Below are 24,641 nucleotides of genomic sequence, written 5' to 3'. Positions count from 1 at the left end.
GCTTATGTATACGAGATAAATAAACATGTTAACATCACAGACTATTTCAATCATCAGTAGACAATTTTTTTTTTAAATAAGTGAATGTCCGGCACTCATCACACAGGGAAAATAAAATAAAAACTATAGATACACCATATTGTAAAATGTATTGGGGATGTCTGCCTTTACACACATATGAACTTTGATAGCATCCCAGTCTTAGTCTGTAGGGTTCAATATTGAGTTGGCCCACCCTTTGCAGCTATAACAGCTTCAACTCTTCTGGGAAGGCTGTCCACAAGGTTTAGGAATGTGTCTATAGGAATATTTGACCATTCTTCCAGAAGTGCATTTGTGACGTCAGGCACTGATATAGTACGAGAAGGCCTGGCTCACAATCTCTGCTCTAATTCATTGCAAAGGTGTTCTATCAGGTTGAGGTCAGGACTCTGTGCAGGCCAGTCAAGTTCCTCCACCCCAAACTCTCTCATCAATGTCTTTATGGACCTTGCTTTGTGCACTGGTGCGTAGTCATGTTGGTACAGGAAGGAGCCATCCCCAAACTGTTTCCTTCACTGGACCTAAGGGGCCAAGCCCACTCCCTGAAAAACAACCCCACACTATAATCCTCCCTCCACCAAATGATTTGGACCAGTGCACAAAGCAAGGTCGATAAAGACATGGATGAGGGAGTTACGGGTGGAGGAACTTGCCTGGCTTGCACAGAGTCCTGATCTCAACCCTCAACAACTGCTCCTGAGATTTGCTGTGTAGGAGCTTGCTTGAAACAGGGCGTCTGTTCATATATACATAACAAATACAAACATAATACAATTGATAGCTATACAAATGTCAGCTAGTAAGAGAATTAATCTGGAGGCTGTGAGCAACTTCTAAATAGTGGTAAGCTGACTGCAGTCTGAGCTAGACTGCCTTCTCTGTCATGCTGGGAACCCCAAAGCTGTGAACCAAAAAGAAAAGAGAGTGGGGTGCCAAGCTGACCATAGTGTAGTAAGTGGGTTTATTGTAGAGATAAAAAAAGAAAAACGGCACTCTCAAACAAAAGTGCATAAAAGAAGGTCTCTTAAATCAGTGTGCAGTCCGGACAACTGTGGAGATGGAAGACCAGAGTGCAGCTCAATCTGTGGCTGTTATACCAGAGCCGCTGCAGCCAGGAGCCATAGTCAGGGGAAGAACCGCTGCTCTGCGGCAAAGAAGACACCTCTGGATAATGTGCTTACACTGCCAGGACATGTGTCGTAGGCAACTGACTGATAAAAACTGAAGAGCTGTTCACTCTAAAAACACTTCCTAACACAAAGCTTAAATAAATTAATACAAAGTTTGTAAACAAAAAAAAAAGAATAAATTAATACTGTGCCTTGGACAAGTATTCAAACCCCTTGAAATTTTCCACATTTTGTCATGTTACTACCAAAAACGTAAATCGATTTTATGTGCTAGATCAACACAAAGTAGCACATAATTGTGAAGTGGAAGTAAAATGATAAATGGTTTTCAAAGTTTAAAAAAAAATACATATCTGAAAAGTGTGTCGTGCATTTGTATTCAGCCCCCTATACTATGATACCTTTTACTAAAATCTAGTTGAAACATTTGCCTTCAGAAGTCATTTGATTAGCAAATAGAGTGCAACCGTGTGTAATTTAATCTCAGTATAAATACAGCTGTTCTGTGAAGCCCTCAGGAGGTTTGTTAGAGAACCTTAGGGAACAAACAGCATTGTGAAGGCCAAGGAACACACCAGACAGATCAGGGATAATGTTGGAGAAGTTTAAAGCAGGATTAGGTTATAAAAAAATAACCCAAGCTTTGAACATTTCACAAAGCACTGTCCAATCCATCATCTGAAAATGGAAAGCGTATGGCACAAATACAAACCTACCAAGACATGGCCGTCCACCTAAACTGACAGTCCGGGCAAGGAGAGCATTAATCAGAGGAGCAGCCAAGAGGCCCATGGTGACTCTGAAGGGATCCACAGTTCAGGTGTTCACAGGACAACTATTAATCATGCACTCCACAAATCTGGTCTTTATGGAAGAGTGGCAAGAAGAAAGCCATTGTTGAAAGAAAGCCATAAGAAGTCCTGTTTGCAGTTGGAAAGAAGCCACGTGGGGGACACAGCAAACATGTGGAAGAAGGTGCTCTGGTCAGATGAGACCAAAATTGAACTTTTGGCCTAAAAGCAAAATTCTATGTGTGGCGGAAAACTTACACTGCACATCAACCTGAACACACCATGCCCACCGTGAAACATGGTGGTGGCAGCATGATGTTGTGGGGATGCTTTTTTCAGCAGGGACAGGAAAGCTGGTCAGAGTTCATGGGAAGATGAATGGTGCCAAATACAGGGCAATCTTAGAAGAAAATGTGTTAGAGTCTGCAAAAGACTTGAGACTGGGGCAGAGGTTCACCTTCCAGCAGGTCAATAACCTCAAACATACAGCCAGAGCTACAATGGAATGGTTTAGATCAAAGCATATTCATGTGTTAGAATTGCTCAGTCAAAGACCAGACCTAAATCCAATTGAGAATCTGTGGCTGTTCACAGACGATCCCCATCCAATCTGACAGAGCTGGAGCTATTTGACACAGAAGAATGGGCAAAAATGTCACTCTCTAGATGTGCAAAGCTGGTAGAGACATCCCCAAAAAGACTTGCACCTGTAATTGCAGCGAAATGTGGTTCTACAAAGTATTGACTCAGGGGGGCTGAATAAAAATGCACACCACATTTTTCACATATTATATAAAAAACATTTATCATTTTCCTTTCACTTTACAATTATGTGCCACTTTATGTTGGTCTATCACATAAAATCACAATAAAATACATTTATGTTTTTGTTTGTAACATCACAAAATGTGGAGAATTTCACGGGGTTTGAATACCTTTTCAAGGAACCATAGCAAACATTTCTAGAATATCATTTAAAGATTAATAAAAAATCTAATTGTAAATTCAAAATAAAACCCTCTGTATTTTATATTAAAGTGTATGCATAGCCAACAATGTTTTTTTTTTTTACTTTTTTGAATAGAGCAAAGAAGTCTCTATCGGGTTGTATTTGCTGTCTTTTGTACTGTTAGGGAGATTTTCCTTCTCTTCCTATCCTGGAGGTACAACAAGTTAGACAGTAGTCACTAGTACAGGTGTCCTAATTGGACACATACAGAAATAAAAACTTGACAGAAGGTGTAATCCCTCACCACTCACCTCTCCACTCAAAGTAGAAAAAAGAATTTGCCATTACACACAGTTTAACAATAAAGATTTAGGTTAACCAAAAATAATAGCCTGGATTGGTCTTATTACAGTCAGTAAAGTATATTTTATTTTTCCCCACTAGGGCTTTATACCTCAGTGGCTTCAGTGGAGTAGAGTAGAGTACATTCAGGTGCATCATAATGAATACTTGTTGGGGGCACAATGCAGCATCAAAAATAATATTAACCAATAAGTTTAATATTGTCTTATTTATTCAAATTGCGTTTGAAATGTATTTTGTTATATTACATAGTTCCTGTATGGTGGATATTGCTAGGTAAAATACTTGCATACAAATAAAATACTTTTACAGTTATGCACATCACAATTAGTTCTGGTAAATCAGGGTGAGGTATACCTGTTGCCAGAGACTGATGGTACCCTGTAGGGATGAGAGATTTCTTCAAAATTGATTTGGCAACAAAATCACCCAACTATAAAAGATTTTGCTGATGTGAACAATGATTCACTAAATAGCTACTTTTTTTCTCCTCTTTATTTGGAGTTTTAGATTAGTATATTTAGGGTAGTTTAATGTATTTTAGCCTAGGTTCACATTGGAGCGATTTGTCATGCGATTTGAGAGATCAAATCGCTTGTCAAATCGCAGCCTATTGACGGCAATGGCACTGTTCCAATCGGTGCGACACCGATTTTGCGGCGCCGCATCGATTTGCAAAAGTAGTTCCTGCACTACTTTTGCCTGATTTCATGTGCGATTTCTATAGACATCTGTGTATGAAGCCACACAAATGTCTATCAAGTAGCACCTGAAATCACGCTGTCCTTGCTACTTTGAAATCGCGCTACTTCAAGTAAAGTAGCACGATTTCCAAGTAGCATCAATGTGAACCAGGGCTTATTAAGTTTTTGTGTCTTTTTTTGTCTATTTGATTGCTAGTTGTGTGCAGTCAATAAAAATCAATAAAAAGGAAAGAAAAATCGAACTACTGATGGCCTCGTATTGCTCAAGAACAGGTCCAGGACAGTAGTTTCTATAACCTGTTGTAAGCCATCCTAATTTCCTCTCTATTAATTCCAATACATTTTGCCAAAAATTTGAAATCTTGCAAAAGTTTTATTGTCACTGAAATTTTGGTAAAGTGAAAACTAAATTTTGCCCATCCCTAGACCTCCTGTGAGATTACCAATTTAGTAAATCAGGACCCTTATATGATTATTGAAGGGGGGGGGGGTTGTTCTAAATTGTCGCAAGCAGCAAAACACTAGACATACCTGACTATGAAGACAAGCAGCAAAACACTAGATATACCTGACTATGAAATACACTTCTGCGCTAATGAACACTCATATAGCTAGATTCAGAGACCGTTATGCCGGCGTAACTCTGAATCTACGCCGTCGTAAATTTAAGAGTATTCTGGAAACCAGATACGCTTAAATTAGGCTAAGATACGAGCGGCGTAAGTCTCCTACGCCGTCGTATCTTAGGTTGCATATTTACGCTGGCCGCTAGGTGACGCTTCCGTTGAGAATATGCAAATGAACTAGATACGCCGATTCAGAAACGTACGTGCGCCCGGCGCATTTTTTTACGCCGTTTACATAAGGCTTTTTCCGTTGTAAAGTTAGTCAAACAAATAGCTGGCCTAGCCAATGTTAAGTATGGCCGTCGTTCCCACGTCGAAATTTGAAATTTTTACGTTGTTTGCGTAAGTCGTTCGTGAATGGGACTAGACGTAATTTACGTTCACGTCGAAACCAATACGTCCTTATGGCGTACTTTGGAGCAATGCACACTGGGATATGTCCATGAACGGCGCATGTGGCGTTCGTTAAAAACGGCAATTACGTCGGGTCACTAGTCATTGACATAAAACACGCCCCCCTGTTCATCATTTGAATTAGGTGCGATTAGGCCGGCCCATTTACGATACGCCGCCGTAACTTAGGAGGCAAGTGCTTTGTGAATACAGCACTTGCCTCTCTGACTTACGGCGGCGTAGCGTATATGCGATACGCTATGCCGCCTCAACATTAAGCCAGTCTCTCTGAATCCAGCTAATAGAAATATATGGAGAATTACACCAGAGTGTAGGACCAGCAAGTGACACATTTTAGGTGGAGAGAGATCACCCTGCCAGGCTCACAAACCATGATAAAATCTCGTCAAAGTATGCAACCCTGCCAAACTGCACAAAACAAATTATGTGAGATTGCAATTGTATAGGCTGTAATTTAAAGTCAAGGATTTGTTGGCATCATACTTTAGGTTCACATATTTACATATGCTATTTTTTATTTTAAACATTTACATGTACAATTGCAAATATGCTTGGGATCAAGTATGAACCTTCAACACTGCAACCTAAATATGATTCCTTTCCCATGGCAAAGATCAGGAATGCTTCAATCAGATGATAAATAGTTTCAATATTACTTTGTATTCTTTCACAAAGGTTAACTCTAATCTCACAACAAGCTTTAAACTTGTGAACTAAGCAAGCTTCAAAGAATTGACAATGTAATTTTAATGCTTCAGGGGGTTAATTCGTTTCTATGCCCTTCAATAATTTTCAAGCTTTTTTTGTTATCCTAAGCAGCAATCAATGGTTTTTAAGACAGAATAAAAAATAACGGTAGACATAACCTGTGCAATGTTAAAAGTTTCTGTCAAGAAATAGAAACAGTTGAAGTAATATCCATGAAGTGCTGACAGTAATCAGTAATTAATCAGATATAAATCATGCATGGTGATCTATTAATTATTCTATCTAATCTTTAGTGTAATTTGTATTATATTTTTTGGTTTGTTTATTCTGATTAATTTTTTAAATAGACTTTCAAGTATTAAATAAAAATATGTATTTTTTTATTTAGAAATGTTTATGTTTGTAATTAAATATTCCATACTTTTTTATTTTTATTTTCCTTAGAAAATTATATTAAAGATCTTAATATTGAGGTTTTTCTGTACTGAAAACCATGGTTTTGCAGTGCTGCTTTGTTTAAAACTAAATTTTCTGCTTACACTTTATCTTTAGATTGGCGTAAACTGGTGTAAGAAAGATGTAAAGGAAAATGCTGCATGCTGTGCTTTTATCCTGATGTTTTTCTGCTGTTTGATTTTGGCAGCCTATATACTATATGTGCAGCAAACACATATTTGCATAAAGAAAAATAACTCTTTATATTGTACTACTCTGGTATAGATTTTTCTATTATCAATATAGATCAACTGAAGAGCAAGCACTACTAAATAATGGTGTCCAAATGCATCTGTATCCCTAAATGAGATTATGGTTAGACAAAATCCCCAAATCGGAGTAAGGTATGGGACTTTAAAGATGCAAATAGGAGCACAGTGAAACACAGTCATGGCACAACTGTACATATCATCCTGACATTTCTAGAAAGATATATGTACTGTAAAATCCAGGACCAACTAACAATAAAGTTTCATATATATATATTTAAAAAAAAAAAAAAAAGCCATTCTGTATTGACTGTAAATTACAGTAAGTTATTACAATAATATGAGAATACATTGTATAATGTGAATTTAAGTCATCCATTTAGGAATTTCAATTTTGCATTGCTTGTGTCATGTGATAAATAAATATTTAAAATTATTTGTGAAGTTTTTTTTTTTCATTGAAAGTATACTGTGCATCTATCTATCTATCTATCTATCTATCTATCTATCTATCTATCTATCTATCTATCTATCTATCTATCTATCTATCTATCTATCTATCTATATATCTATCTATCTATCTATCTATCTATCTATCTATCTATCTATCTATCTATCCATTTATACACATAGAACAGAACTGCAAAATTAATTAAAATAAAGTACATGAAAAATATCAAAATATATTTTTTTCCCCTGAATTCTGTTTAATACATTTTTAATAGAGGTACAGAAAAGCCCATGCAGTGGCCAACATGTGTGCAGATCACAAGTATCTGCCATACAAAGTAACAAAAGCAAAAGAAAAATACAAAAAAATCAACATAAATGAAAATGTATACCTTGAATTATTTTTGCCTTTGTACTTGCCTCTGTAATAATAAATTTGCTTGCAAGCACTTCCACTCCTATACATAATATACACTGTTTGCAGTATAATATAATTAATAATGTCAAATACCTTAATTTTACTTGCCATTACATATCCATTCACATATGGTTTTAAGTCTCTTACCTGTCTAGCTGTAGATCTGAATAACAACTTTGTAGCTGGTCCTTGTTTTTATTGTACAAGGTACTGGACATGTCTGTGTTTTAAATAAAGCTGTGCTGGGCATTGAGCCACATGTGGGGTTCCTTAATAAGGAGTAGATCTCCTTTCCTGTCAATTGAATTACCATGGTATGACATATGCACTACACTTGTTCCATTCCTTAATTTTGTTTGTGCCTTTTTATGCTTGGCTGCTCATTTAATACCCCCCCCCCCATTGTCCAAATTTTCATGCTCAAAACAATCCATCATTAAATGGTGGACCACGGTCTATACCTGAATTTAGCCAGCCAGTCAGGGAACATTCTGAAGGGGACAAATTATGTAAAGAGACAATGTGATGGGGACACCTGATGTAAGGGAGAACTGTGATGGGGATACCTGATATCAGGGAGCACTCTGAAGGAGACCCCTGATGTCAGGGAGCACTCTGAAGGGGACAAATTATGTAAAGGGACACTGTGATGGGGACACCTGATGTAAGGGAGAAATGTGATGGGGACACCTGGTGTAAGGGAGCACTGTGATGGGGACACCTGGTGTAAGGGAGCACTGTGATGGGGACACCTGCTTTGCTTTTCATATTTTAAGGTGGTAAGGTGGTAAACCCAAGGAAGCTTTCAAAAAAGCTATGTAGTGTATTATTATGCCTTTACTAAATAAAAATGCTGTACATACAAACTATTACAATTATAGGAAAACAATACAAGACTGACAGGTATACATACAGATATACAAACTATTACATTTATAGGAAAACAATACAAATCTGACAGATATAGGTACAACAAGCAAATTGCTATCTACTTCCTAGCAAATAAGAAAGAACTTTGGTCTGTATACAATAGAAATACGCTAAAGTATATAGCGGCTTCATTAATCTTGCTGTTTAATTCTCAGGCCTCTTAGTAACACCAATAAAGGAGCCCTGAGATTAAGTGATGCAGACTTCATTAGCTTAGAACACAAGGCAGACGTAAAGGGTTATATGTCAGAAAAGGTGTAAAAATTCTGGCCCAAATGCACTTCACAGCGCCACAGACCTGTGCTGTTTCTGAGCTGACTGTGTCAGTAGAGGTAGATGAACCGAGTCTATAAAGGAATATCAAAATATTAAAAAGCTAAAAGAACATAAGCAGCTATTTAAAAGTCAAAAAATGAGAAACCACATAGAAGACAGAAAATGTAGAAAGTACCAAGCGGGAACAAAAAGTCCAAATGATAAAACAGCGCTTTAAAATTGGTTAAATGTCCAACTAAATATTAATATTTGAGTGATGACGTTGCAACAGATTGTTCTAGAGTGATAAATGCTTCTAATAGATGGTTAGTGATGCATCCTACACCTGCTCCCAGTCTTCACCACAAGTGAGGCACTCTCCCCTGCGGGATACAAACTCACCAGAAAATTGATAAAATGGGCCTTAAGCAGTATCAAGAACTCTCACTCTCACTTGAATATCCGTCAGTACTAGCAGGGTCAGCATGGGTTAAACTCAATAGGAATATATAAAATACAAGAAGGCACCAAAAATAGTGTAATCCCGTTTTTAAAATATAAAGAATAACCCTTTAAAACAATAGACCCCCGTTCCAAATGCACGTACCATTAATACACTGTTAATGAGCACATAGTGATAGGAATGTATTCACCGTTTGGTATCCTAGTCTGGTACTGTATCGGAGGTATATAGATGACCTGTTCTTTATTTTGACAGGATTACTCCTAACATTAGAGACCTTTCTAAAGGAGCTAAATAACAACACACAAAATATTAACCTCACGTGTGAATATTAATAAGAAGGTATACCACCAAAAATAACGTGGATGTCCCCCCCAAAATCCATACCAAGCTCTTCAGGTCTGGTATGGATATTAAGGGGAACCCGCACCCAAACTTTAAAAAAAATGGCGTGGGGGTCCCCCAGGCACTATATACTCTGAACAGCAGTATATATACTATACAGCCTGCCCTATATACTCTGCAGAAAATTAGGTGTTGGTGGTACCAGAACACTATAAGCCCTCACAGTTACTCTTGTTGGGCGCAGGAACAGGCCCTGCTGTGAAAAATTATATCAAGAATTGTAATTACATGCCCCTGTTAAACAGGGCCAGACAAATTGGGCCTTGGGTGGTGGTGGGGGTGCCACAATACTGTCAGCCCTCACAGTTACTCTTGTTGGGTGCAGGAATGGGCCCTGCATTGAAATATTATATCAAAAACTGTAATTACATGCCCCTGTTAAACAGGGACAGAAAAATTGGACCTTGGGCAGTGGTGGTGGTGCCCTAAACCAAAAATATTGTTGGAAGCTAGCATCATCAAGATTGAGAAGGAATAGTATAGTCAGCATAGGCAGTCTTCAAGGGATCCCACATTCATAGCAGATTCAATCAGTTACATCAGCATCAGGTGCTTGATAGCTGCTGATCCATTGATCCTGATTCATTGTTATGAATGTGAGTCTATCAACGGAGTCGTGGACAGGTGCACTCTTTGATCCTCTTTGATCCTCCAGCAGCACTGAATATGGAATCTGGAAGCAGGACAGGCCAGTAGCTTGATTGCATATTGGGAAAGTTCTTGTCAGTGGTCCATCCTCAAGACCCAGTAACCCAGTGGATTCTCGGTTGGAAAGGTCTCCCAGTCTGCTCTTGACCATAGATATTCCTGCACCATATAATGCAAATGCTGGCGATGGTTGCTTGAACAGATCAGACCTTGGCGCTGAGGACTGATTTTTTTAAAAGAATTGGTCAGACGGCCACCTTCTCCACCGCTCTTTCTCTGACTGAACGAAGCCTCAGCAACATTTGGTCAAGAGCCAGGAAATGGTAACCTCTCAGGGTCTGGAAATGCGTTGCACAAGCCTTTCTTCAAGGCCTCCTGTAGATGTTTCATCCTCTGCTCCCTCTGCGAAGGCAGGATGAGTTCTGCAACCTTACCCTTGTAACGTGGATCAAGAAGGATTGCCAGCCAGTAATGATCCCTCTCCTTGATACCATGATTCCTAGGGTCCTTTCGCAGGCTTTGCAGAATCAGGGAGACCATGCAGAATAAGTTTGCAGAGGCATTTGATTCTAAGTCCTCTGGGTCACTAAGGATCACATGATCCGTAAATACCTCCTCCCAGCCACGTACAACTCTTTGGGTTTCTGGGGACTGAAAACCATCCCTTGAAGACTGCTACTGAGTGTTATTCTCTACATCCATGCTGACACAATCCTCCTCCTCCTTCCCCTCTTCTTCCTGTGTGGCGGGCCCGCAGGAATGCTATCTGGATAAAGGGGGTCTTTATCCCACTGTTCTGCCTTAAGTGCCCTGTCCATGATTCCACAAAGTGTTTGCTCCAACAGGAAGACTAGAAGGACAGTGTCACTGATGCATGCATTGTCACTGCTCACCATCCTCGTGGCCTCTTCAAATGGTGACAGGACAGTGCATGCATCCTTGATCAGTAGCCACTGGCATGGTGAAAAAAAGCCAAGCTCCCCTGACCCTGTCCTGGTGCTATACTCACACAGGTACTCATTGATGGCCCTCTGCTGTGTGTGCAGTCGCTGCAGCATTGCCAATGTTGCGTTCCACCTGGTGGGCATGTCACAACTGAGGCGGTTGGTGGGCAGGTTTCATTACCTTTGAATGTCTGCCAGCTGAGCACTGGCATTGTATGACCGGCGGAAATGACCACAGACTTTTCTGACCTGCCTCAGGAGATCCCGTAAGCCTGGGTACTGAACCGCTGCACTACCAAATTTTGGACATGTGCGAAACATGGAACATAGGTCAAGTGTCCCTGTCGGAGGGCGTAGGGAATGTTGGTGCCATTGTCGCATACAAACATTCCTGGCTGAAGCTGGCGTGGCGTCAACCACCTCTGAGCTTGCCTCTGCAAAGCTGACAGAATCTCCGCCCCAGTCCCCTAGACAGACCAACTTAAGCACCGCATGGCATCTTTTAGCCTGACCTCTTGCGTAGCCACTTAAACGCTTACCGGGCATCGCTGGTTCAGAGGTCAAATCTGCAGAAGAGGCCATAGAAGAAGAAGAGGAGGGGGTGGAGGAGAGAGCTGTGGCAGAATCAACACTAGCATTTTGGAGGTGTGGTGGCGGAACAAGCTCCAACAACATTGGACCATGTCCTGCATCCTTTCCAGCTGCCAGCAGAGTTACCCAGTGTGCTGTGAAAGAAAGGTAACATCCCTGTCCATGCCTGCTTGACCATAAGTCAGCGGTAATATGCACCTTACTGCTGACCGCCCTGTACAACAAGGCCAAAACATTGCCTTCCACATGTCGGCAGAGAGCCAGAATGGCCTCCTGTGAAAAGAAATGGCGTTTTGGAACCTGCCACTGAGGTACAACACATTCACTAAAAATTCACAAAAAGGGGCAGAGTCTACCAGCTGAAAAGGCAGCAGTTGCAGTGCTAGCAATTTGGCCAAGCTAGCATTTAGACACTGAGCATGTGGATGGCTGGGAACATCATTAGTGTCAATGGTAAGAATTGTGTCCCATCATTGGTGTCTTTGGGCCTCTTTTCTGGTGTCATTGGGAGGAATTGTGTCCCATCATTGGTGTAATTTCAAGCAATTGTGCCACATCATTGGTGTCATTGCGAGGAATTGGGTCTCATCATTGGTGTCATTTCAAGGAATTGTGCAGTATCGTTGGTGTCATTGGGAGGAATTGTGCCCCTTTATTGGTGTCAGTGAGGGGAGTTATACCCAATTGTTGGTATCAGTTAATAAAATAGTATTCCAAGGGCCAGGTAAAAGCAAGCAAAGGGCCGCATCTGACCCTCGGGCTGCAGTTTGGAGGCACTGGTTTAGATAAATGACTCTGACATCAACCTGGCAGTAGGAATTCTATCCAGCCTGTTGTCTTTTATCTTGCACATTGTTTGGAACAACTGAATACACCTTGGCATTTGTTTCAGATTCACTTAATTATATTCCTAAATTCCCAGACAGATAACCAACCAGATAGTCAGTTTGCAAGCCTGATAATCAGAACCTAGCCAAGAAATATTTATGTATATAACTTAGTTTTTACCAATGTCATAGAGATTTCACATAAGGCCACATGCACACTAAGGGGTAGATTCACGTAGAATGGCGTATGTTTGTCCGAGCGTAACGTATCCTATTTACGTTACGCCTCCGCAACTTTTACAGGCAAGTGCCGTATTCTCAAAAGAAAGTTACGGTGGCGTAGCGTAAATAGGCCGGCGTAAGCCCGCCTAATTCAAATTGTGAAGAGGTGGGCGTGTGTTATGTAAATTAACCCTGACCCGACGTGATTGACAGTAGTGCTCAAAAACAAGAAATCGGCAATAGTATATGTATTATGGGCCAGATTCAGAAAGACTTATGCTGGCGTATCTACAGATACGCAGCGTAAGTGTACAGATGCCCTGTTGTATCTATGCGCCTTATTCTCAATACTAGATAGGCCTGAATTCTGGCTTAATACGACCAACGTAAGTCTCCTACGCCGTCGTATCTTGGGTGCATATTTACGCTGGCCGCTAGGGGCGCTTCCGTTGATTTACACGTCGAATATGTAAATGACCTAGATACGCCGATTCATGAACGTACTTATGCCCGTCGCTGTAATCTACGCCGTTTACGTAAGGCGTTTTTCCGGCGTAAAGATAAACCACCAAATAGCTGGTCTAAGTCATGTTAGGGTATGGACGTCGGAACTGCCGTCGGATTTTACGTCGTTTACGTAAGTGGTACGTGAATAGGGCTGGGCGTAGGTTACGTTCACGTCGTTGCCATTGAGCCGTCGTATCTTAGGGCGTAAATTCAATGTGATTCTGAGCATGCATGCGCCGTTCGGGAATTCATTAACATGGGGTCACGGGTAATTTTAATACAACACGCCCACTATCTTCCTAATTTGAATTAGGCGGGCTTACGCCGGCCCATTTACGCTACGCCGACGTAACTTACGGAGCAAGTGCTTTGAGAATACTGCTCTTGCCTCTCTATTTTACGTGGGCGTAGCGCAAATGAGCTGCGCTATGCCCGCTCAAATGTACGCCGCTCTAGCTGAATCCAGCTATATATGTCTCTATGTTGTTTATGTTGCGCATTGTATTGCCATCTAGTGAGTAACAGTGTGCGTTAAGATTTTATTATAGCTATGTGAATGATTGGGGCGCTTGTAAACGTAAGCCAGTGGTGAGGCTTCGCCCATCATAGCGGGTTGATTGTGAGAGGTAAAAATGGCAATATGTCAACAACATAATCTTGGTGACTGTCACCCGGCTCCAGCCCTGAGGAAGTCACGTGATAGTGATGCAAAGCATCGGGTTGACGTCACTTCCTCTCTGCCTTTTGAAAATAGATGATCCCTTAAAAGGGCCTGCATATGTGTGGACAAAGAGAGGATCGAGCATACTTGCACTTTAAGACCTATAAGAAATATGGGTCCAAGTTAGAGGTGAACAGATGTATTGCACAGAGGTGGAACACAAAAAATGTAATACCTAGATCACATTGTGGTTGAGTCACTTGTTGCGCACAAGAATTACTAAAGTTTTATATGAGGATAAGGACACCATCTTTTAGCATTGTAAGCCATGCAAGCAGACGTTGGGATGATAAATAGAGGTAAATATCCACTTTATTGTCACAGTCCTAAAGCTCAGTCCCGGCTACAGTACAGACCAAAAGTTTGGACACACCTTCTCATTCAATGAGTTTTCTTTATTTTCATGACTATGAAAATTGTAGATTCACACTGAAGGCATCAAAACTATGAATTAACACATGTGGAATTATACATAACAAAAAAGTGTGAAACAACTGAAAATATATTTAATATTCTAGGTTCTTCAAAGTAGCCACCTTTTGCTTTGATTACTGCTTGGCACACTCTTGGCATTCTCTTGATGAGCTTCAAGAGGTAGGCACCTGGCGCAGCACCCCATCACTCTCCTTCTTGGTCAAATAGCCCTTACACAGCCTGGAGGTGTGTTTGGGGTCATTGTCCTGTTGAAAAATAAATGATGGTCCAACTAAACGCAAACCGGATGGAATAGCATGCCGCTGCAAGATGCTGTGGTAGCCATGCTGGTTCAGTATGCCTTCAATTTTTATTAAATCCCCAACAGTGTCACCAGCAAAGCACCCCCACACCATCACACCTCCTCCTCCATGCTTCACGGTGGGAACCAGGCATGTAGAGTCCATCCGTTCACCTTTTCTGCGTCGCACAAAGACACGGGGGTTGGAACCAAAGATCTCAAGTTTGGACTCATCAGACCAAAGCACAGATTTCCACTGGTCTAATGTCCATTTCTTTTGTTCTTTAGCCCAAACAAGTCTCTTCTGCTTGTTGCCTTTCTTTAGCAGTGGTTTCCTAGCAGATATTCTACCATGAAGGCCTGATTCACACAGTCTCCTCCTAACAGTTCTAGAGATGTGTCTGCTGCAAAAGGTGGCTACTTTGAAGAACCTAGAATATGACATATATTTTCAGTTGTTTCACACTTTTTTGTTATGTATAATTCCACATGTGTTACTTCATAGTTTTGATGCCTTCAGTGTAAATCTACAATTTTCATAGTCATGAAAATAAAGAAAACTCTTTGAATGAGAAGGTGTGTTCAAACTTTTGGTCTGTACTGTATGACACATCAGTTCAGTCAATACTACTTGGAATGGTTACTGCACCAGGGCTATAACCAACTTCCTCATACCAACTGAGGTACAGGTTCCTTTGAATTGTATTGTGCTGTTGTGCCCATCCATGCAGTTCTCTCCATCTGTTCTTTCAGTGCATGCACCACCATGTCCAGTGTAAAGAGGCATAGCTCCACGTGGCTTCAACGTCAACGTGCTTCACCAAACGGTGTAGCCGTTTTTTTCAGGATGCAGGGGGCCTCGCTTATTTCAAGGCATGAAGATTTTTCTAGCGTATCGCCCACCTGGATTCTTAAATAGAACCACCTTGTCTATGTTCTAACCTAATTATTTTCCAATGAACTGCTTTTACAATTTACATAAATCCAATAGAGTAGATCTAATATACTTTCAAATAGACATGGAATATGGACTGAATAAACATGCTCTCATATATATACAGTTTTCAGTAAAAATCAAACAAATGAAACAAACTAAATGGCAAAGAGCACAAACAGAGGTGCAGATTACAATTATTCTCCATGGTTTACCACATTATACCAACAATGCCTATATCTAATAATACCCATTTAATAGATTCATCAAGAGCTTTCCAATTAAATGGAAAAGTCATACCTTAAAGTGGAGGTTGACCCTATAAAATATTTCTAACACTGCATCCAGCCCAGTTGTGCATATAAAATGACACTGACCTTTTTTTTTTCTTTTCCGTAGATATCGTTTAGCCGTGGAATTCACCGCGGCTTCCGGGTAGGGAATCCCACGGGAGTGGGCGTTCCTATTGGCATGCCAATTGATTGACATGCTAAACGACGGCGCACACAGCGCGTCACGACTTCCCGAAGGAAGCTCGGGTCGGCTCTATTCGGTGCCTGCACACCGGCGCCGAATAGAGCCGAGCCGACCCGAGCTTCCTTCGGGAAGTCGTGACGCGCTGTGTGCGCCGTCGTATATCAAGAAATTACATAAATTATTCTAAAATCAGGAAAACAAAATTACTGAAGTCAAACAACACCTCTTGGGCACTCTGATACAGCAAAAATGTACTCCTATCCTCAATGACAACCACACTAAATACCTTAAAATATGGGAACCATGACTTAATTATGAATATGGATCTTTCCCTTTTTTCTTTTTGATCAAATGTTTTAACAACTACCATCATCTCCAATATTGGATCCACATGGGATTACCTTCTTTTTATCCCAAACTTCCAGATCTCCTCCCCTCCCCACTTTCTTCTCTTAGCTACTTTCTTCTTTCCTTTATTTATTTATATACGGTGCCTTGAAAAAGTATTCATACCCCTTGAAATTTTCCACATTTTGTCATGTTACAACCAAAAACATAAACCTATGTTATTGGTATTTTATGTGATAGACCAACACAAGGTGGCACATAATTGTGAAGTGAAAAGAAAATGATAAATGGTTTTCAAAAGTTTTTACAAATAAAGTTGTACTTCTTTTAATTTTTTTTTTTGTAAAACTCAATATAATTTATTGTAAAACAGAGATGGTAAAAAAAAAAAAAAAAAAAAAAAAAAAAAAATGATGGTTGGGGATCTGTTTCCGATCCATCCAGCTGATCGTATTGGATGACAGGCAGTCTGGTTACATCAGACGGCCCCATAGAGGACAGCGGGCTAACTCCTTGTCCGCTCTGCCTTAGCGGAGCAGACACAGACCTGTCATCATCCGCCATGCTCAGCGGGGATCGGTGGAGAGATTCCCTGCTGAGCATACGGATCTTCTTAATGGATTATGCTCCTATCTGAAGGGGATCTAATAGACAAAATGCTTCAAATGCAGGAAGAGTTTGACTCATGCATAATACAGACTAGGAGCCTAACTAAACAAGTTAACAAAATGCCAACTGTTTAATGTTTTGTTGCGTTTGTCACTTGTGCTGTTATGTGATAGGAAATTATTTTAAGACCAGGTCTGGTTGAAAAACATAATTAATTATTGCCTTGCTGGTCATTAAAAAATGATCCAGAAATTGTGACAAGTATTGTTTCTGTCATGGGCATCCGCTGACATTTTTTCAGGGGGGGGGGGGCACTTCGGCAGCAGCGATACAGTCGCATTTAACCCTTTCTTAAAATGCTAGCGGGGGTTAAAAGTGCCCCGCTAATGGCAAAATAGCGCAGCTAAAACGATGATAAAATGCGCTTTACCGATAACGCGGCCAGCTGGAAGTGAAATAGCTCTTGAGATTATTCAGCTTCACTCAATGCCCATATAAATATAGCCTAGAGAATGTACAGACCCCACCATTCAGTACAGATGGACCCCCCATTATGCACAGACCCCTCCATTCAGCACAGATGGACCCCCCTTCAGCACAGACCCCCCCCATTCCGCACAGACCCCTCCATTCAACACAGACCCCCCCTTCAGCACATATGGACCCCCTTTAAGCACAGACCCTCTTTCAGCACAGATGGACCCCCTTTAAGCACAGACTTCCCCCTTCAGCAGAGATTGACCCCCCTTCAGCACATACCACCTTCAGTACAGACCCCCCCTTGAGCACAGATGGACCCCCCTTCAGCACATACCCCCCCCTTCAGTACAGACCCCCCTTCAGCACAGATGGACCCCCCATTCAGCACAAACTCCCCCTTCAGCACAGATGGACCCCCCTCCCCCATCCTATTCAGTACTTCAGATCAGCCATCAGTGCGGCACAGGGAGCAGGTTCCCTCCCCCTGTGTACACATAAACACTGGAGGGGGAGGCGCCTTCACTCTGCTCGCTGTGCCTGTGTGACATCCGGCCCAGGACTGCTCAGACAGCCCGCGGCTGCGAGACTCTTCAACACCTTCTTGATTTTCCAGGGGGTTTCTGTAATTATGTTGTCTGAAATTTCACAATAATAAGATGTCCTGAAGCCTATGAGTCAGATAACTTTACATTTGTACAATTTAAATTCAGTTGCACATTTGAATTTGGGGATTTTCAAAGGTAGATGTTTTCAAGGCTTGCATTGTAAAAAAAAAAAAAAAAAAAAAAAAAAAAAAAAATATATATATATATATATATATATATATATATATATATATATATATATATATATATATATATATATATATATATATATATATATATATATATATATATATATATACATATATTTATCATAAAAGGACAACTTTTCATTATGTACCCACATAATTACTGGATAGTGAATTTCATGCAACTGCAATTTCAGTGAATTTCATGCAACTGATCCAATAAAGAAGAATTTACAAAATCCCTAAATTCCTTTGATAAAAATCCATTACAGACACTATAAAATCCCTCACTATTTAATAAGTTTCACTAAAATTGACAGTTCGTTGGGCTTGCCTCCCTTTTTCTCTTAGTAAGTGTGTATGAAAGTTATGGAAGTGAAGACATAGCAATTTAAGAAGCATAGATATGCGCAAGGAAAATTCTGATTTGCTGTCTATGCTTTCAGTAGAATTAGTTAACTAATTATAAAGAACCATTTTGAAAATATTTCTAATCAAATTAATGCGGTGATGCTAATACCGATGTATACCAAAAATGTTACTAGTGTATTATTAATTATTCTTGATAGATTATGATAAATTATCTTAATAGATAATATGTTGTTGTAAATCTTGAGACAGAAATTATATATCTGTACCTAAACAAGCAAACTCCATGTGGTATTATTGAACTCATTGGAATTGGGACACAATGAATAATAATAAGGGGCTAAAGGTTTCAATAACCTATTACATTTAATGTATTTTTAGTTTATGATTGTTTAACATGTAACTAACTATTGGTTAACCTCCCTGGCGGTATGATTATTTCAGATTTTAGGTGCTAAAAGCGGTACCATTATTTGCAAGGAAATTTGGCGTTTTATATTGTAGGCCTGTAATTCTTAGGAATAACTCACTTAAATCTGACCAGGAGGCATCCCGGGTATGACATTTTTTTAAAAACAAAATGATAAATTATAATATAATAAATAATTATAAATAATTATAACAAATAATAATATAATTATAATAAAAATTATTCAATAATGTAATCAACTCAAAATCACTGAAATTTGTTCAGTTGCAGAATTGTCGCTGTCATTACTTTTATTTTTGTATGACGAATTTTCCCACAAATCGCTATCGCACAATTCTGCAAGTGATTATAATTTATTATCGCTGTTTTCTAGCTGCTCTAAAACCATTTTTGACATAAAGGGACACTTTTGGTTGCTATGGACCAGTGGCGTCACTAGGGTTGGTGTCACCCGGTGCGGTAAAACATGGTGTCACCCCCCCTCTGTCTAGGCTGCCCAGCACCAAGCAGTATAGTGGCAGGTGAGGCTAGTATAGAGTGGTATAGTGGCAGGTTGGTGTAGTGGGGTGGTATAGGACAGGTTAAGGTGGTATAGGGCATGTTGGGGTTATTTAGGGTAGTTTGGGGTGGTATAGGGCAAGTTAGGGTTGCATAGGGCAGGTTGGGGTGGTATAGGGCAAGTTAGGGTGGCACAGGGCAGGTTGGGGTGGTATAGTGCAAGTTAGGGTGGCATAGGGCAAGTTGGGATGGCATGGAAAAGGCTGGGGTGGTACAGGGCAAGTTAGGGTGGCATTGGGAAGGTTGGGGTGGTATAGGGCAAGTTATGGTGGCATAGGGCAGATTGGGGTGGTACAGGGCAAGTTAGGGTGGCACAGGGCAAGTTGGGGTGGCATGGGAAAGTTTGGGGTGGTACAGGGCAGGCTGGGGTGGTACATGGCAGGCTGTGGTGGCACAGGGCAGGCTGGGGTGGTACAGGGCAAGTTGGGGTAGCACAGGGCAGGCTGGGGTGGTACAGGGCAGGCTGTGGTGGCACAGGGCAGGCTGTGTGGTACAGGGCAGGCTGGGGTGGTACAGGACAGGCTGGGGGGGTACAGGGCAGGCTGGGGTGGTATAGGGCTGTTTGGGGTGGTACAGGGCAGGCTGGGTGATACAGGGCAGGCTGGGGTGGTACAGGGCAGGCTGGGGTGGCACAGAGCAGGCTGGAATTGCACAGGGCAAGCTGGGGTGGTACAGGGTAGGCTGGAGTGGTACAGGGTAGGCTGGCATTGCACAAGGCAGGCTGGGTGGTACAGAGTAGGCTGGCATTGCACAAGGCAGGCTGGGTAGTACAGGGTAGGCTGGGGTGGTACAGGGCAGGCTGGGTGGCACAGGGCAGGCTGCAGTAGTACAGGGCAGGCTGGGATTGCATAGGGCAGGCTGGGTGGTACAGGGTAGGCTGGCATTGCACAGGACAGGCTGGGTGGTACAGGGTAGGCTGGGGTTATACAGGGCAGGCTGTGGTGGCACAGTGCATCTTGGAACTCTATGTAGTGACACTGCAGAGTAACTTACTTACATAGCATGAATGCAGATGAAGACCCGGGCTTGTGGGCGGGGCTGCTGTGTCACCTCTAGCTGCTTGAGCTGCAGCATCATCGATGATGGAGGAGTCTGTGGGAGGAGAAGAGGAGGCAGCCACACCCACAGCTCCGCCAACCAACTCCGGCTCACACGGGGATAGCCTGACTGAGGAATGTTACAGGCAGCCTCCCCGCACGGCTAGATGCCCTGCTCGCACCGCTCCAATCAATACAGTACAGTGTTTAGCGGCGCAGTGGCCCTGGTGTCACCCCTCTGGCGGGTGTCACCTGCTGGGCATGTAAGCTAAAAAAAACCAAAAAACGGGATGGTGTCACCCCTCTAGCGGGTGTCACCCGGGTGCGGACCGCACCCCGCACCCCCCTAGCAACGCCTCTGCTATGGACAATCTACAGTTTGCAGGCAGAAAGAACAGTTTTTATTATATAAAAGAACATGTAGGGCACTGGGCAGACCACTAGGGACAAGGGGGGTGTGTATTTTTTACATACAGTACTGTAATCTATAAGATTGCAGTATACTGTATGTAATGTGTTTGTTTACGTTTTTGAATTTGGCGCCGTTCTCCGCCCCCGTGCGTCGTAACGTCGCAGGGAACGGAGATCGGCGGCACAGGAAGAAACTGTGTGAATCAAGCGAGGACCCGCTCGCTCACACAGAGCGGTGGCATCGCTGGATCCAGGGACAAGGTAAGTAAACACTGCCTGTGGATTCAGCGAGGCGAGCCCGAGTCTGCCTCGGGGTTACCGATCGCAGCAAAAAATGTAACCCCTAGTCAGACTCGGGAATACCGCCAGAGGGGTTAATATCTAGGGAAAGCATTGAAGCCACTTGATCTTGTCTATACTTTTGGATCACACCATGTTGTATGAACATTCTTGTCTGATTATTTTTGATTTTCCAGAACCACAAAAGAGGACTATGGTGCCAGATTGCTTTGAGTTTTCATTTTTTTAGGGAAGTTGGGTAAAGTTATGACAAATACAGAAGTTTATACTAAACATGCTGAGTTTTTTCTTTTTTAAAGAAAGCCCTTACAGCGTTTGTTACCCCAACACTTCATATTCCTGATATTTGCCTGCTGTACCATGTACTTGTATGTAAAAGTATCCTGTTTTCTTTGTATTGCTTCCTTTGTGTGAAATCCCTGGTGTTCTTGGTAGTCCCCTTGCTTTCCTATTAAAAACTGACCGCACTTGGCAGGAGAACACACTGTGGTCAGTTCTCCAGCTATGCTGGCAACTCAGCCTGCTCTCCTTCAATGATCAGACTTGTCCTGACATGCCGCCACTGCACAGCCATTCACTGGGAAGCTGTTGCTCCTCCTCCTCCTGCTCCTCCCAGCTCTTATGCAGCTGAAAACAGAGGGAATGTGATCACTTATAAAAAAGGAAAAAATATATTTACCGTATATACTCGAGTATAAGCCGACCCGAGTATAAGCTGAGGTACCTAATTTTACCACAAAAAAACTGCGAAAACGTATTGACTCAAGTATAAGCCTAGGGTGAGAATGCAGCAGCTACTGTAAGCGGAAAAGAGGGTCAACAATACCCATTTGCACACCTCACTGTGCCCATTGCCATCTTACTGTACCCAACCCCACTGTGCCCATTGCAACCTCACTGTGCCCACCCTCACTGTTCCCATTGCAACCTCACTGTGCCAACCTCACTGTGCCCATCCTCACTGTTCCTATTGCAACGTCACTGTGCCAACCTCACTGTACCCATCCTCACTGTGCCCATTGTAGCCTCACTGTGCCCGAGTCAGTGTACCTGAAATTATTGACATGCTGCGGGCATCCATTCATTGTTTAAAAGTCGCGGTCTCCTCCTGGTCCCTTCCATGACAGGCGTTTGTCAGCAGACACGGCTCCGCCTATCACAGACGTTCTCTCATCCTCGGACTCAGTTTCCCAGCAGACACTGTGTTCAGTGTTCCACCAATCACGAACGTCCTCTTGTCCGAGGATGAAAAGACGTCTGTGATTGGCGGAACACTAAACACAGTGTCTGCTGGGAAACTGAGTCTGAGGATGAGAGGACATCCGTGATAGGCGGAATTGTGTTTGCTGAGAAATGCCAGGGAAGGGACCAGGAGGATACCACGACTTTTAAACGATGGACGCCCGCAGCCTGTCAATAATTTCAGGTACACGGACTCGAGTATAAGCTGAGGGGGGTATTTTTAGCCTTAAAAAAAGAGCTGAAAAACTCGGCTTATACTCGAGTATATACGGTATAATATTTTCTTATATCTGTACAAAAAATGTTTTGCCTTTCATTTCTATTTTAAACTGAATGGGTTGCTTTATAAGGTGATCGTTTACAATCACTTTAAGGCATTTTCACTTTTTAACATTAGGTAAAAATTACAAAATATCAAGTCTGACGTTAAGGTATAGATAAAAATTCAATTGCAAATAAGAGGTTAAATCTGTTTTGAACTGAAAATAGAGACGGATGCTAATGACAAATAATATGAAGTACGCTTTTGATGATAATGGTAAATAGGACAAATAGAGGGGGTGAATCTCCTTAACCACTTGCCGACCAGTCGGCTCGGCTGCGCGAGATCACGTAGCTATACATCATCTCGCATTTCAGCCAATAGGGGCGCGTGCGCGCCCCCCACTCGACACTGGTGCCGACGCGCGTGCCCGGCGGGCGCGATCACCGTCGGGCACCAGCGATCGCTCGTTACAGAGTGAGAACCGGGAGCTGTGTGTGTAAACACACAGCTCCCGGTCCTGTCAGGGGGAGAAATGACGGATCGTCTGTTCATACAATGTATGAACATCGATCAGTCATTTCCCCTAGTCATTCCCCTCCCCCCTTTAGTTAGAACACACACAGGGAACATCATTAACCCCTTCCTCGCCCCCTAGTATTAACCCCTTCCCTGCCAGTGGCATTTTTATAGTAATCAATGCATTTTTATAGCACTGATCACTATAAAAATGCCAATGGTCCCAAAAATGTGTCAAAAGTGTCCGAAGTGTCTGCCATAAGGTTGCAGTACCGATAAAAATTGCTGATCGCCGCCATTACTAGTAAAAAAAAAAATATTAATAAAAATGCTATAAAACTATCCCCTATTTTGGAGACGCTATAACTTTTGCGCAAACCAATCAATAAACGCTTATTGCGTTTTTTTTTATAAAAATATGTAGAAGAATACGTATCGGCCTAAACTGAGGAAAAAAAACATTTTTTTATATATTTTTGAGGATATTTATTACAGCAAAAAGTTAAAAATATTCATTTTTTTTTTCAAAATTGTCGCTCTATTTTTGTGTATAGCTCAAAAAATTAAAACCGCAGAGGTGATCAAATACCACCAAAAGAAAGCTCTATTTGTGGGAAAAAAAGGACGCCAATTTTGTCTGGGAGCCATGTCTCACAACCGCGCAATTGTCAGTTAAAGCGACGCAGTGCCGAATCGCAAAAAGGGGCCCGGTCATTGACCAGCAATATGGTCCGGGGCTGAAGTGGTTAAAGGGAGCACAGACAGCAATGAAAACTGACAGGTTTCTAATCCATCTCGGTTCTTTACAAATTCAATGCAAAGAGGGATATTTAGACATATAGAAGATGAAAAATAAGGGCCAGATTCAGAAAGAATCGCGGCGGCGTAACGTATCGTCTTTACACCGCCGCAAGTTTTCAGCGCAAGTGCCTGATTCACCAAGCACTTGCGTGTAAACTTACGGCGGGGTAACGTAAAGCCGTCCGGCGCAAGCACGCCTAATTCAAATGGGGCGTGTACCATTTAAATTAGGCGCGCTCCCGCGCCGAACGTTCTGCGCATGCTCCGTTTAGTAAATTTCCTGACGTGCTTTGCGCGAAATTACGGCGCCCCATAGTGTTTGTGAATGGCGACGTGCGTAACGTACTTACGCCGATTTTTTTTTTTAAAATTCGACGAGGGAACGACGGCCATACTTTAACATGGCTGGTGTAAAGTTAAGCCATGAAAAAGCAGGCGACGACGTAACGCACGCGAGTAGCTTCGTGGATCGCCGTAAAAGCTAATTTGCATACCCGACGCTGGAAAACGACGCAAACTCCACCCAGCGGCCAAAGTATTGCAGCCT

General features: G+C 42.0%; 1 protein-coding gene across 2 annotated transcripts in view; it reads right to left on the bottom strand.

Moving 5' to 3' along the window:
- LOC120918688 (agouti-signaling protein-like) overlaps positions 1–24,641 on the bottom strand; it is a 46,187-nt gene that overhangs the window by 12,858 nt on the left and 8,688 nt on the right. Inside the window, exon 1 of one of the 2 annotated variants that reach the window (XM_040330380.1) lies at positions 7,447–7,614. The exons of the other annotated variant lie outside the window; for it this stretch is intronic. The gene's annotated coding sequence lies outside the window, so the exon portion shown is untranslated. Of the gene's footprint in view, positions 1–7,446; positions 7,615–24,641 lie in introns of those variants that run through there. 2 annotated transcript variants of the gene reach the window in all.

The sequence above is a fragment of the Rana temporaria genome, chromosome 12 (genome assembly GCF_905171775.1).
Source record: "Rana temporaria chromosome 12, aRanTem1.1, whole genome shotgun sequence".
Lineage (NCBI taxonomy): Eukaryota > Metazoa > Chordata > Amphibia > Anura > Ranidae > Rana > Rana temporaria.
Note: the sequence above shows the minus strand (reverse complement) of the source record. Positions and strands in the feature narration are given on the sequence as shown.